Source organism: Callospermophilus lateralis, chromosome 6, assembly GCF_048772815.1.
Source record: "Callospermophilus lateralis isolate mCalLat2 chromosome 6, mCalLat2.hap1, whole genome shotgun sequence".
Classification (NCBI taxonomy): domain Eukaryota; kingdom Metazoa; phylum Chordata; class Mammalia; order Rodentia; family Sciuridae; genus Callospermophilus; species Callospermophilus lateralis.
The window spans coordinates 146,898,561-146,913,360 of record NC_135310.1 but is presented as its reverse complement, the minus strand read 5'-3'; the positions used below and the strand labels follow the sequence as shown (position 1 = coordinate 146,913,360).

The following is a 14,800-nucleotide window of genomic DNA, read 5'->3' as shown; positions in this document are numbered from 1 at the left end:
TAAAGACTGTTATCTTTTGTACTAAAGAATTATTTGTTTTACCGAAAGACTCCAAGTTTCCTTAACAGGATGGATACTCTATCAGTAAGTAATAGTTTGAGTAGTGGGGGACTGGTGACCCACACAAGCAGTGATAGTGTTCATTAGGAGCTAGTATCACTTTCATTGATTTACCTTAGAAATTATCAAATATTTTAATTATACTATATGAAAAATAACACAACATACAATAGTACTTATTCCTCTGATTTGCCATTTCTTACTGTTTGGCCATATATGCTTTATACATTTTCTTTTAAAAAATTATGTATTATGCGTAAAGCTCTATTTTTTTTGTTACTGGGGATTGAACCCAGGTGTACTTTACCACTGAGCCACCTCCCAGCCCTTTTTATTTTTTATTTTGAGACAGGTCTTGCTAAGTTGCTTAGGGTTTCCTTCAAGTTGCTGAGGCTGGCCTTGAACTTGTGATCTTCCTGCCTCGGCCTCATTCTAAATTTCCTAGTAGGGAAGTTCTGTTGAGAACCTCATGGGCACTGTAGTTAAGTCTCATTGAATTGGCTCTGAAGCAGACTGATTTTACACAAGATCTCTGTTGACTCTCATTCGTCAGGCTTTCCCGAGTGAGGATCAGGGATACACTTGTTCTGTGAAAAGTGTTAATAACCATTAGCATATCTTCTGCATGACCCGGGTACTGTGGTTCGGGTATGTCCCAATGAATTCAGATGTTGAAAACTTTGTACCCAGTGCAGCAGTATTGGAAGGTGGGGACTTTAAGGCAAGAATGTTTGAAGGTGAAATGAACAGACTATGAGATCTGTAACCTCATCAGTCCATAGACTGAAAGGACTGAGGGTACCTGTACAGGTGGGCATGGCTGGAGGAGGTGGGCCAGCAGGGGCATGCCCTGGCCCTGGAAGAGCGCATCTTCCCTGCAGCCTCTTCCTATCTGTGCTTTCTTGTTGCCAAGAGTTGAGCAGCCCCCCCACCCTGACTCCATCCCCCTTCTTTCAGGATATTCTCCACCTTCTGGGGCCCAGAGCGATGGAGTTGGCCATCTATGGACTGAGTCCTCAAAACTCTGAGCCCAAATAAACTTTACCTCCTCTAAGTTGTTCTTGTTGGTTATTTTGGTCAAAATGACACAAAAGCTGACTCAGGAATTCTGCTATAACAACAGAAAATGGATGAAGACTCTTGGCCATCTGCAAATTTAGAACAAGAAGATGAAGTCTTTTGGGATGGTTGAAGATCATTTTCCTAAGATAGGAAAAGCAAGAAATAAAAGCCCTGGTTAGGATTTTATTAGATACAGTGGATAGAAAGCATGCCATTGATTTTTTACTTAAATATCAAGTTCAAAGGCCAACCGTAAAGCTGATGCATGAGACACAGTAAAATGCATGCATTTGCAAAATAAATGTTTTTTTTTCCAATGTTTGGGGGCTCCATATGGAGCTCAAAAATTTATTTTAGAATTTTAATTTTGCAGAAGGTGAGTTCTGAGTTAATTAATAATATTTCAGTGCTACTGACATTTTAACCTAATTTTAGGGTACTAAGTAGATGATTAGAAACAATTGCTCTTAGAGCATTTTCCACAGGATCGGTTTTGCTTTCTAGTTTTCTCCAGGCCAATGTGGCTCTATTTCCCATGCCTCCTGCACTGTGCCATGAACTAGGCTTTCAGAGTGCTGCCCTATTCTGCAAGGAGGAGGACAGGTGGCACTTCAGAAAACTCAGATATTGACTTGTTCAGTGTGAGAATGGGGTATACCATGAGAGGGAGCATCTCTGATGCATTAGAAAAATGCTTTAGGAAAAAACTAGCTTATTCTATTGCTCGGCTCTGAGCTTGGAGACTGATGTAAGCCTTACACTCAGAGACTGCAGAGGGACCTTCTGTTCCTGCTCTGAACAGATTTATACAAAAAACAGAACATGAAAATCTCTTTGAATACATGTCTTCACTATTGCTTGTATTTATTTATTTTTCTTGGAAGCTCCTAAGCATATTATTAGCAGTTAATATCCCCCATGGGTTTGTTTTCTAATATATCAGGGCTGTGATACAGTATGCTGTTTCTTCCACTGATATGTTGCTAAGAGATTTAATAATGGGTAAACAAACACAACATGTGGTAATTCATTTCAAATTAAAAGTTTATTAAACTCTGGCTTGATGGCTTTCTGGCTATTTACAATTAAAGAAGCAAACCTTAGGGAAGGGGTGACCACGTGGTGTGTTCATGGCTGCAATGTTTTTATCTGAAAAATGTGTTTATGATCTTCCGCAAGCTGTCCTACGTTGATAGGCTCTGTATGTAATCTGTTGAATCTACTGCCGTCCTCAAATCATGCAAAAGTGACTTTAATGTTCACTTTGGAGCCCGTGGTGTGCGAGCACATGCCTTCATACACCCCCACGCACCCCCAAAAGGTTTCTGAGTTTAATCCCATGGTCGATCATCGAAAGGGTGAACAGTTTTGAAATTAGGTGGATGCCTAAGGCCAGAAAGAATTTATAAAAGGCCAGAAGAAAAGACATAGGAAGTTGAAAAAATCGATTTAAATCTTGGGATGGACACTTTGGTGCCATCTTGACAAGGGTTGGGGCTAAAGGCACAGTGATGAATGAGGTTATGAAGAAGAAAGGAGTGAACCAAATTATAGGAAAAATTTTAAGTAACAGATGAAAGAGATGGATAAAGGAAATTGTATAGAACAGTCTGGAAATCAGAGGGAGTAGGAGGTGGGGCATCACAGAGCTCCTGGTACATACTTCAGAAGAACACATTCTTAAGGGTGTTGATATTGGATAAGGCAAAGGTCTCCTTTTGACTAAATCTTCCTTATCGATGCTTATAATATCAATACCATCAGCTAAAAGAAGAAACAAAGAGCAGCTTTGGATGGCAGATAATCCCTGATGTAACTGTGATTTTTGACTTTGCAATGGCATGAAAGTCATATCCATTCAGTAGAAATCATCCTTCAAATATTGAAACTTGGGTCTTTTTCCAGGCTAGCAGTCTCATCTTTTCTCAAGATGTGGGGAGCCACATGACTCCCTTGGGCAGTGACCACCAAGAGAGACGGCTGATGTTCCACAGTGTGCTGTATGGCTAAGCTCATGTGCGAGGTGTGCTGAATGCATCCATCTTGGGATATTTTAAATGGGAGATGGGTTTATCAGGTTGTAACCCCATCCTAAGTCCACCTGCATTGCAATATGTCCCATGCACTGTCTATGGAAATCACTGGTATGGTGTGGACTTTTCAGTACTAAAACAGAGCACCCAAACCAGCAATAGAAAAAGTGTTCCAGTGAAAACCAACCAGAATGCTAGTGAAGTATGAAAAAAGTCTATTGATACTTGGAGCATCTGCTCCTATCTGTACTTCAACAGACTTAATACGACAACACTTCTTAAACTTAACCACACATTATTTTTCTGGGGATGTTTTCCCAAATATTGATGCCTGGACTCTGCCCCAGACTGACTGAATCAAATTCTCTGGTGTCAGGGCCTGGACATCAGTGATCTTAGAAAGCTTCTTCGCAGTTGAGAGACAGTGATGTGCAGCAATTGATTATGCTGGCTTTCCCTAATTTTCTTGAAACAGATTTCTACCTTAAGGTCTTTTCTCATGCTATTCCATCTAGAAAAAATCCTTATCTGCCACTGGATTAAAATGTCTTTCTTAAAGAGGAATGTATCCACGGACTTACCCCAGGGTTCTGTCACTTTACAGTGATTTTGCACCCATTTGCATATCTTCCTATCTAGATGACAAGCCTCATGAGGATTCATGGCCATCCCTACATGGAACTCCCCTGTGCCTGGCACAGAGCAATAGCTTGATAAAGATTTGTTGGACAAATGAGTAGATTAGTATATTCTTTAGGCAACTGTGGACTTACAAAGCCAAGAAGCATGTAATAATTATTTTCAGTCGGCAATTATACTATAGGAGAGGGGAAGGCAAGGTAGACTGAATCAGAAAACTATTATGAACATAATTTGCTATTGAATATTGTGTAACCTCTATGAGATAGCTTTGCCATGGATATGAGTATAGTAACAGCTGAATTTTTACTTCCATGCATACTGAGAGAATCAAATAAGATAATCAGTGTTAAAATGACTCATTCATCTGTAGGATATGGTTTGATGATACTGCATCACCTGAAATTCTTCTCTGTTAAAAAGCAGAACTCATGGAAATCTGTTCTCCTGCAAAACCCAGAACTACTTCTGAAGGCATCAGCTCTATCTAGTTCCACTTCCATACCTCCATCTATTTGTCTAGGACTTGGAAAATTACCCAGAGAGGGGCATTTGTTTTGCTTACTGATGTATCCCAGGGCCTACCACAGTATTTGGCACATCATAGATGCTCAGTAGGCTGAAGGAAGAGATTGATATGGCTACTTTTTGTGAAAAAAAATCAAGCGGAAAAATTATTTTATTTTTAATGTTACATATAGTAATATTGCCTTTTTTAGCATGTACATTTCAATGAAAATTATCAAATGTAAGGATTGGTGATAATCAAAATAGAGAATCATCTCATCGACCCCAAATTCCTTTGTGCCATCTTTTATAGGTACATTTCTCCTTCCCTCCCACACCCCATCCTAAGCTGTGGGTCACAATGATGTGTTCATCATCTCTATAATTATGCCTTTTCAAAATTGTCGTACATTTTACAACCTTTTGTTGAGGGGTCTCTTTGAACCAACCTAATGCCTTTGAGTTCCTCTGAGAGGTGTGTATTTATAGTTCTTACCCATTCATCATGGAGCAGGATTCCATTGTATGGATGTTCCACAGTTGTTTAATCCATTCCCTTATGAAAGGATATTTGGATTGTCTTCATTTTGATTGCAAAGTTTCTGTTAATAGTCACAAACTTTTTTTTTATAACTTGTTTGCTTTTTGTAAGTTTGTTTTCTCTGAATTTCATTTCAAAGAGTGTGATTGCTGAGTTATATAGTATATATATAAGAAATTACCCAAATAACTCTGTAGAGTGGTTTTACCACCTTGCTCTTCTGCCTGCTCCTTGTGAAAGTTTCAGTTACTCTGTATCCTCATCAGCACTGAGTGCCAGCAGTTTTTACAATATCTTTCTAATTTGCATGTAGGAGCCTCTCCTGGTATCTAATTGTATTTGCTTGGTGGCTGATGTCATTGCCCAACCTCCTATGTTCTTGTTACCCATCTATCCTCTTTGCTAAAGTATCTGCCCATTTGTTAACTGGGTTCTTGTTTTCTTAACTGTTGAGATGTGCGCGTCCATATACCTTCTAGATACACACTTCTCTTGAATATGTGATGCACAAGCATTTCCTCCCCATCTGTAGCTGGCCTTTTTATTTCCCTAACAGTGTTGTTCACAGAGTAAATGCTTTGCATTCTGATTAAGTCCAGTCTATCATTTTTTAAAATGGGTTGTACTTTTTGATGTTGTGCCTTTGAACTCTTTGCTTGACCCTAGTTCTCAAGACTTTTCTCCTATGTTTCTTCTGAAAGTTGTGTAGTTTTATATTTTACATTTAGATTGATGATCCATTTGGAGTTAGTCTTTTAAGAATATGAACTTAAGGTTGACTTTTTGTGTGTGTGTATGTGTGTGTGTGTGTGTGTGTGTGTATGTTTGAATATCCACTTGTTCCAACATCATTTATTGAAAAGACTATTTTTTTTTCACCATCGAATTGCCTTTGCACTTTGGGCTGAAATCAACTGGCCAACTTCTACATTTTTATAGAATAGAGAAATCAGTCTTGACTTCCCTATTTAGTCCAGGGAAGCTTATTGCTTTCAGTTCTTGGGCTCACATTCTGTAATAGGATCTGCCACTTCCTTTTGAAGCTCTTACCACAATTCTTTTGTTGGTAAGGTATTACAATATCAGAAACTTAAATCAATTGGCCCTATGTATATGATTCCATTTCAGTGACTTACGAGGCGACCTGGTGAAAGGATTCCACCTGGCATAAGCCACAGAGGAGAGGAAGTAAAAAAGGGCAAGTAGCTCATAGTGGCAGCAGTGGAGTCACATTGGGGAACAGACAAAACTCCTCAATACTGAATCTCAGGAACAGAGCCATAGAAGGACGGGTCACCAGGGCTTGGCGTGCTGTCTTAAGATAATGCATTTATGGACATTTTTAGCCAAGTCTCCACATCATGTTCTCTGAAGTTCTTATTCCACCATACCCACATGGATAAGATGATGGAAGCACATTTTGTTGTGGGGACAGATGAGGCAAGGCATCGAAGACAGCAGGAAACAGTTTTATTTGGCTGCAGCCAGGTTTAGAGGGTACAGCTTTTGTTGTAATCAATTAATCCCCTGAAATTCGAGTTCAGGGAGTTTCAGAATTTTATACCCAGCATGTAAGGGGAGGGGCTCAGAAGTTCACAGTCTGCAGAAGTTCACATAAAAGCAGCTTTTTCTTTCATTGTTCTGGGCAAGTTAACTCTTCAAGGACAATCCCTGAGAAGGGGAGAACTTCTTCTCCCCTTTCTTTCCTCCCCTGCCAGCTGTTACCATGGAGCCCAATTGGTAACTTCTCTTATCTTAGAAAGGTAGACATCTCTGTGAAGCCCAGCTCAAGGCCAGAGGCCTTGTTAAAGGATTTGTCTTTTTATTATCACATTTTGTATTTGCAAACACATTTCTACAAACTACTATGCTGGATACATGTTTGTGAAAAACTACTAAGGGGGTGTCCAGCACTGGAGTGCTGATTTCTTCCCTGCCAGTGGCCAAGTAAAAGAGAAAAAGAGAAAAATAGGAAGTTTAACTACATTGAACTGTTTTGTAGAGACTCTTGCTGGTAGACTCTAAAATCAGCCATGGTGAAGATTTCTGGAGAAGCTTAGTTAAGATTTTCTGTGGAGGAGGAGGTGCCACTACAATTTTTATCAGTCATTACCACCATAGATCCTACATACATACGCATACAGACAAAAGTTAAGCTGTCTGTCAGTTTTTACCCTATTCTTCGGGAAGAATCAAGAGTCATGTAGTATTTTCAAGTAGAAAATAGTACATAGGACTTTGCTCTAGACAGTGGAAGATGAACTGCTGACAGACTCTCCCAAATAAGTCTATATTATGGATCATTTTAATCGCTTTTGGATAGTTTTTAAAGAATGAGTAGTTCTATAGTCTATATCCAAGATCATAAGAATTTGGAATGCCTACTCATAATCACCATTTGGTAAAACTTCGAGGCAAATTTTAGACTTTATGGCATTTGTTCTCTGGGATTTTTTTTTTTTTTAAATAACATAAATGGATCTGAGTCCTTCATCTGAGTCCCGAATTGAGCCTCAGGGAACCACAGTATGTTTCAAAGTGATTAATCTGCATAAAAAGCTAATTACCTGCATTTTTAAATGCCTTTATTTAAGATATGGAAATGCATCAACATATTTTGTTGCAGAAAAGCTTCAAAATATTTTAAGGTAATTTAAATCTTTATAAAGGCATGAATTCATTGGTAAATCAATTCTTCCCTTTCCCTTCTCCTCCCTCCTCCCCCTCCTTCCTTCCTTCCTTCCTTCCTTCCCTCTTTCCTTCCTTCCCTCTTTCTTCCTTTGTTTGTTTAGAGCAATGAAGTGGTCACCTTGCAACTTTCTTTACAATCTGGATAAGACTCCCAATAGCTGTAACATTCAACTCCCCACACTGGGGCTTCCTTGGGAAAATTCCACACAGATGTTCACTGAAGGGGCAGTAAGTATTGGACCGTTAATGGATTTCCTTTAAAAAATGATTACAATTTGTTTACATCTTTGGCTTATTTTGTGTGGTTCGTCACCATCCATCAGGGTTCATTAGAAGTGTTTTTTTTTTTTTTTTTTTTTTTTTGTTGTTGTTGTTTGTTGTTGGTTGTTTGTTTGATCCACTCCCACCTCAAAGTCATTTCTGAAAACTGCTGGAGTTGAAAAAATCCTTAAACAGTCGCGCAGGTCTTTAATTGTAAATTAGTTTTGACAGGACCCTGATGCAGAGTCCTGCCTGGTTCCAAAGTGATGCTAGCTGACAGCCCCTCGCTGTTCCAGGAGCAAGGGAACATGTGGAAGGAATTGTTCTTTTCCATTTCACAGCCTGTCATTTCCTCTGCAGGGCAGCCCCTGACCCCTCCGAGAGATCCTGACACCCATAAGGGAAGTGTTCCCACTGATGTACAGGAAGTGGAGAAGCAGTTTAACACTAAGAAAGGAGGGAGGAGGGTGTGTCAGAAAGATCTGGGGACAGAGAGACGAAATAGATTTAAAATGCTTCCAGCAGGTTCGAATCTTTATGGTGCCGTCTCCTCTCTTGAGTGAATATCACAAATCTGTTTACTTGCGGGGTTCAAAATGTTATGGGCCTTTTGAGGTAACCTTTTAAAATTTCTTTCTTTTTTTTTTAAGTGGAAGTGGCAATAAAAATGAATGTGTCACATGTCAATGATCAAAATAAATGTTGGAGGAAAAGGCAAAAATATGTTCACTGCCTTATTCCAACATGTTGGTGTGTGAGGTGTGTTTCTAATTACAGAGCGTGTGTGGATTAGATCAACACCATCAGCTTACAGCTTGTGTTTCCAAGACGTTTTATACCCTCAATATTTTATTTGGTCTCATATATTCATCACAGTAAATTTTTCTCAGTTACGTGTGCTACAAACAGTGCCGTAAGGACACATGAGGAGCCATGGGTTGTATTATTCACACTGGCTTGCCATTCCTTTTAGGGAATCCACCTTGATCACTTCAAAACTTCTCCAATGATCAGTATCTCAGGAACAACTAATAAAGTCATTAGTAATTAGTAATAACTAATGAAGTACATTCACACACCCTCTGACAGCAGGGATGTATTTTGAGAAATGCATGGCTAGGCAATTCTGTCACTGTGCAAATGTAGAGTGAGTGTCCCTACATAAAACTGGATGGCGTGGCTTTATCTGGGCAGTTGTTATTAGCTAAAGGTTATTACATAGCTTGTGAGTCTTCTTCTTTTCCTTTTGAAACATTTGGAAACCTTTATCAGGATATCAATTTTTTCCTGACTGTACTCTTTTAAAATGGGACAATCAAGATTTACATTCTTCCCATCCCACTGCCTCACCTCCGTTTATTTCATGGACGCATGTGTGTTCCTTGATGTACTGTGGTGATATGCAAGCATGACGTGTATTCTCGGCATTTACTCACAGAAATATACTATCCATGAAAATAATCCTATTTGTGGCCAGTTCACTCAGTTGGTCTGCATATACTCTGTGTCTCAGAATTAGATCAAAGTACTTTCAAAATGATAGCACAGAAGTGGATTTTGATGACACAAGTTTTATTGTAGTTCTTGAATAAATATGGACCACTGCAATTGACCTAATAGGCGACCACTTAGAGCACGTCTAAGTAGCTGTGAGAGCAGTGGTTGGGGTGGGAAGAGTTGCTGTTGAGCTGCGATAGGACACACTCCTCTTTAGACCTACTCTTCAGTGTGGACCTTCCCAGAAGTAGTATGCATAAACAAATTCAGTCTGGATAAGTTAGAGATAAGGAATACAGGGGTAAACTGTACTTTCAGTCTGTTCTTGCTAACATATATCAATTATGATGACTGTTAGTTGAGAATTTGCTCTTGAGACATAACAAGGACAAACTCCATCTTATTTGGCTTTACAACTGCTCCATTTTTTTGAAAAACCAAGAGCCACATTCCCAGTGCTTTTTATTTTTTTATTTTGAGACAGGGTCTTGCTAAGTGGCTGAGGCTGGCTTTGAACTCACAATCCTCCTACCTCAGCTTTTCGAGCCACTGGGATTACAGACATCTGCCATCGGGTGCAGCCTATGACTGATTTTTATTGTAGGGCTTCCTGCAAATCCACATGAGGTGATTTCTCTTTTCGTTCATTACTGAGCAGTACAAGTCGGGTGAGAATAAATGAAATTGGAAGCATTTATATAAATAGCAAGGCTCTCGAACTTTTTCTAAACATGAAGCTGGCTGTGCACTCTTGAACAGTAGGACCGGTGGAGTCCTCTCTCTTTGAGTACCTAACATATGAGCATGTCATTGACTTTTTTTCAATGTGGAAATAATCGAAATAAAAATTAGCAGAAAGGAGAGTGTTTTTAATCCAGAGTGATCCACACAATCTAATTAGAGAAACCTTTATGAATTCTTTATAAACAAACAAATTTGAAAAAGAAGATTTTGAGTAAAAATAGTAAAATGTGGTATTCCTTGGTGGGAGGAAGGAGAAAATTAGTCTCCCTTGAAATTATAAACATCTTATTATATAAGAAATCAGACTGTCCTTGACTTTTGACACCTGGCCTGATGTGTACGAGGGTTTCACGCTTTGTAGCACTGACATATGACATGTGGACTTTGAAAAGTTTATGTTACTAGAGGACAAAAGGTTGAACCTACCTTTACCTGTGAAACCATTGCTATTTTTTTGTTGTTGTTAAGATCATTTGCTGTAACTTGTTAAATGATCAGTGGACCCCCTAACTATGTCATCATGATCTTGAGCATTTGGAGTTTTGTTAATGTGATGTTTCAGTGAAAAAAGATCCAGGGATCCATCTGATGTGCTTAGAACTAAGCATTTAGGAGGCATAATGCTCGTTCTAAAGACATCAATGATTCCTGTGCTGTATCTAAGAGGAATTGGTGAAAACACAATTTAGCAAAAAACAATGCAGAACTTTAGAGCCCAAAGATTTCTCCTTTCATTCCATTCAGCCTCTCCAAACAGATTGTTATTAGTTTGTAGTTAGTTTTGATTAGCAAGTGCATCTTCACTAGCTTAAAATCATGCTAATCACACATGCATATGCCACAAGCTACACAGACACACATCAAGCTTTCTAAGGCCAATTTTTTAAAAAGTATAAGAAGTCCCTTCAAATATGGCAACATATTCTTCTTGAGCCACAATTAATAGGACCCACATACCTTATGTCCCTTACACCTTTTATTTCTAATAAAATATTTTTATCTCCTTTTTCAGTCTTGCAAACATCAATCCCTGTGTGTGACTGATTTCAAAAAATAAAGTTGGAACCAACCACAGTGACCCAGTTGCTGGGAAAACCAGGAATCCATTTTTCTCCATGACAAGTGTCATTTCTCACAAAATCAGTAGTTTCTAGATAAATATTTTATGAATATTTTCTCCTAGTCTGTCAATTGCTTTTTAATCCACTTAATAGAATATTTCACAAAGAAAAGATTCTTAATTTTTCCAATTTATCAATTTCTTCTTTTATGGAACATATTTGGGTATCAAGAACTTTTTCTTAGCTGTAAGTCCTTAAAATTTCTCCTAATTTTTTTTTTCTAGAAGTGAACCTATTTTGTTATTTTTTTTAATATAAAGAGTGAGCGTGAGGTAAATTTTTCCCATCAAAATGTCTAAATGTTTTAACACATTTGATGAAAAGGCTTTTTTTCCTTCATTGAATTACTCTCACATGTTTCTTAAAAATCAGCAATTAGGCATATTTTGTGAATCTCTTTTTGTCTTCTATTTATTATCTCTCTGCCCTTTCTGAGAATGCCACAGTTCTTGATTACTGTAGCTACGTAGTAAATTAATATTGGGAGAGTGACTTCTCTCGTTTCTTTTTCTTTTTCGAGAGAGATTGCTTTATCTGTTCTAAGAGTTGTGCCTTAGATGTATACATTTTAGAATAAGCTTGTGTCTACACAGAAGCTCTGCTATGATATTGAAGAGATTTCTATTAAATTTGCAGGATACCTTACGAATATGTCAACCAGTGACATCATAGGCAACCTAGTTTGTGTAAGTACATTCTATGACGTTTGTACAATGACAAAATCATCTAACAATTCATTTCTCAGAAGATATCACCACTGTGACCTAGCCATATCTGTACATATATGTGACATCTATTTCCTAGTGTCAATTTTTTTTGGGGGGTAAGAGGGATTGAATCCAAGAGTACTTTACCACCAGGCCACACCCACAGTCCTTTTTATTTCTTTATTTTGAGAAAAACAGGGTCTCTCTAAGTTGCTTAGGGCCTTGCTAAATTGCTGAGGCTGGCTTAAAACTTGAAGTCTTCCTACCTTAGCCTCTTGAGCTGATGGGATTATAGGTGGGTATCATCATGCCCAGGTAAATATCATTTTCTTTTTTGGTGGGGGTTAAACTGCTATTTTTTAATTTTTTAAAAATTTATTTTTAAAATTCATTTATTTATTCTAATTAGGTATATATGACAGCAGAATGCATTTTAATTCATTGTACACAATTGCAGCACAACTTGTCATTTCTCTGGTTGTACACAATGTAGCGTTGCACCACATGTGCAGTCATACATGTATCAAGGATAAAGATGTTCATCTCATTCCACCATCTTTCCTGCCCATTCCCCTTTCCCTCCCTGCCCTCCCTTTTCCCCAATCAAAGTTCCTCCATTTTTCCCATGCCCCCCCTTCCCGATTATGGATCAGCATCCACTTATCAGAGAAAACATTCAGCCTTTATTTTTTGGTATTGGCTTACTCTGCTTAGCATGATATTCTCCAGCTCCATCCATTTACCTGTAAATGTCATAATTTTATTATATTTTAGTGTTGAATAATGTTCCATTGTGTATCTATACCACAGTTTCCTTATCCATTCATCTACTGAAGGGCAGCTAGGTTGGTTCCACAGTTTAGCTATTATGAATCAAGCTGCTATAAACATTGATGTGACTGTGTTACTATAGTATGCTGATTTTAATTCATTTGGGTATAGACCAAGGGGTGGTATAGCTGGGTCAAATGGTAGTTCCATTTCAGATTTTCTGAGGAATCTCCATACTGCTTTCCAGACTGATTGCACCAGTGTGCCGTCCTATCAGCAATGTGTGAGTGTGCATTAGTGCGTTATAGTCATACATAACGGTGGAGTTCATTTTGTTATATTCATAGATTCACATAACATATTTTGCTCCATTTTAATTCCCAATATTTCCCTTTTCCTTCCCCAGATCCCCTTCCTCTACTGGTCTTCCTTCTATTTATTTGTTTTCTGGTACATAAAAGTGGAATTTATTGTGATATATTCATGCATGCAAGTAGCACAATTTGATTAAATTTCATTTCACATTTTCTCCTCCTTTCCTCTTTGTCCCCTTCTACTGTTCTGTTTTCATGCAATATATATTTTTATTCCTTATTTCCCTTTAGCATCTTATATGAGTGGAAACATCTAACTCTTTGTTTTTTTTTTTTTAGTTATAGATAACAGTAGAACATATTTTGGCAGAATATACATACAGAGGTATGATTTATTCTATTTAGGTTCCATTCTTATGGTGGTACATGATGTGGGATTTCCCTGCTCGTGTATGCAAACACAAGGCCAGGAAAGTGATGACCAGTTAATTCTATCATCTTTCCTATTCCTCTCCTGCCTCCCTTCATTCCTCGTTGTCTAATCCAGTGAATTTCTATTCTCCCCACCCTCCCTTGTTGTGGGTTAACATCCACAAATCAGAGAGAACATTTGGCTTTGGTTTGGGGGATCATCTTATTTCACTTAGCATGAACATCATTTTCTGGAGTAACATGTTCCATTTAAAGTTCTTTCCCAGTCCTTCTAATTTGATTTTTAAAATCATTTTTAGATAGTAACATTTGATGCTCTTTTTTTTTTTCTTTTTCCTTTTGGATGCCCCAAGATTCCTTCCTTTACTATTTCCCTCCTGTTTGAGGAACTTTTTTCAGTCATTCTTTAAGGGTAGATCTGGCAACAACAATTATTGTACCCATTTTTTTCTTTTTAAATCTGAGAATATATTTTTCCCTTAAATATAACCCAGGGATGCATTACACTAAGACACATCTCCACATCTCCTTTTTGTATATTTTATTTTGAGACAGGGTCCCACTAAGTTGCTTCAGGCCTCACCAAGTTGCTGAGGCTGGCTTTGAACTTGCAATCCTCCTGCCTCAGCCTCCCGAGCTGCTGGGATTACAGCCATGTGCCAGCGTGCCTGGCTTTCCCTTCATTCTTGAAGGATGGTCTTGGATATAGAGTTCATGGTTGGCAACTTTCTTTCTTTAGCACTTGAAAGGTATTGAACTGCTTTAGTCTTCAAGACTGGATTTATGCTTCTGGAATTGCCAGTGGGATGCTGCTGGGAATGCCTGAGAAACAGAAGAGCGTCCACAGTTGTGTCCCCTGCTGCCCGTTGGGTGGGGTAGGCAGTCTCTGGTCTCAGGATGTTGAGATGTTGCCTGGGTCAGGCACTTGCAATAGGATCCATCTGCTGGTGCCCTTTGGCTTCCTGGGGAGTCTGAAACAAAGATATCTCCAGTGGTAGAAAAGCAGAGTGCTTCTTCCCCAGGTTTATGTCATCAGGCTCCTGGGCTATCTCTCTTGAAGGAACTGTGGGACTGACCAGGTGGTGTCACATCAACTTCTATAGAAGGATGATCGAGCCTGCTTGGACCACTGTCTGCTGGTCAGATGAGGCTGGGAAGTGCCAACTTTCAAAGATTTCTTAGGTCGGATGGCATGGGTGAGTGGAAGATGCTCAGTCCTGTGTTGTTGCCCTGGTCCAGGGTTTTGGATCACTTTGCCAATCTCTTTACACCTCTCAGAATTCTCCTGTGGCTGCCCCTTGAATTATCTCCAGGTTTTACAGCTGTATAGAGTGAGGGCAGAGAGAATCGAGTTTATGCCACCATCTTTTCCTACCTGGGATCTTCCTGTTGTTTTCTGTTTGCTTTTATTTTGTCTCTC

General features: G+C 38.8%; 1 protein-coding gene across 1 annotated transcript in view; it reads left to right on the top strand.

Annotated features, from left to right (window-relative positions):
• The window catches only part of LOC143402207 (uncharacterized), a 290,523-nt gene that overhangs the window by 109,213 nt on the left and 166,510 nt on the right, over positions 1-14,800 (top strand). The window lies entirely within an intron of this gene.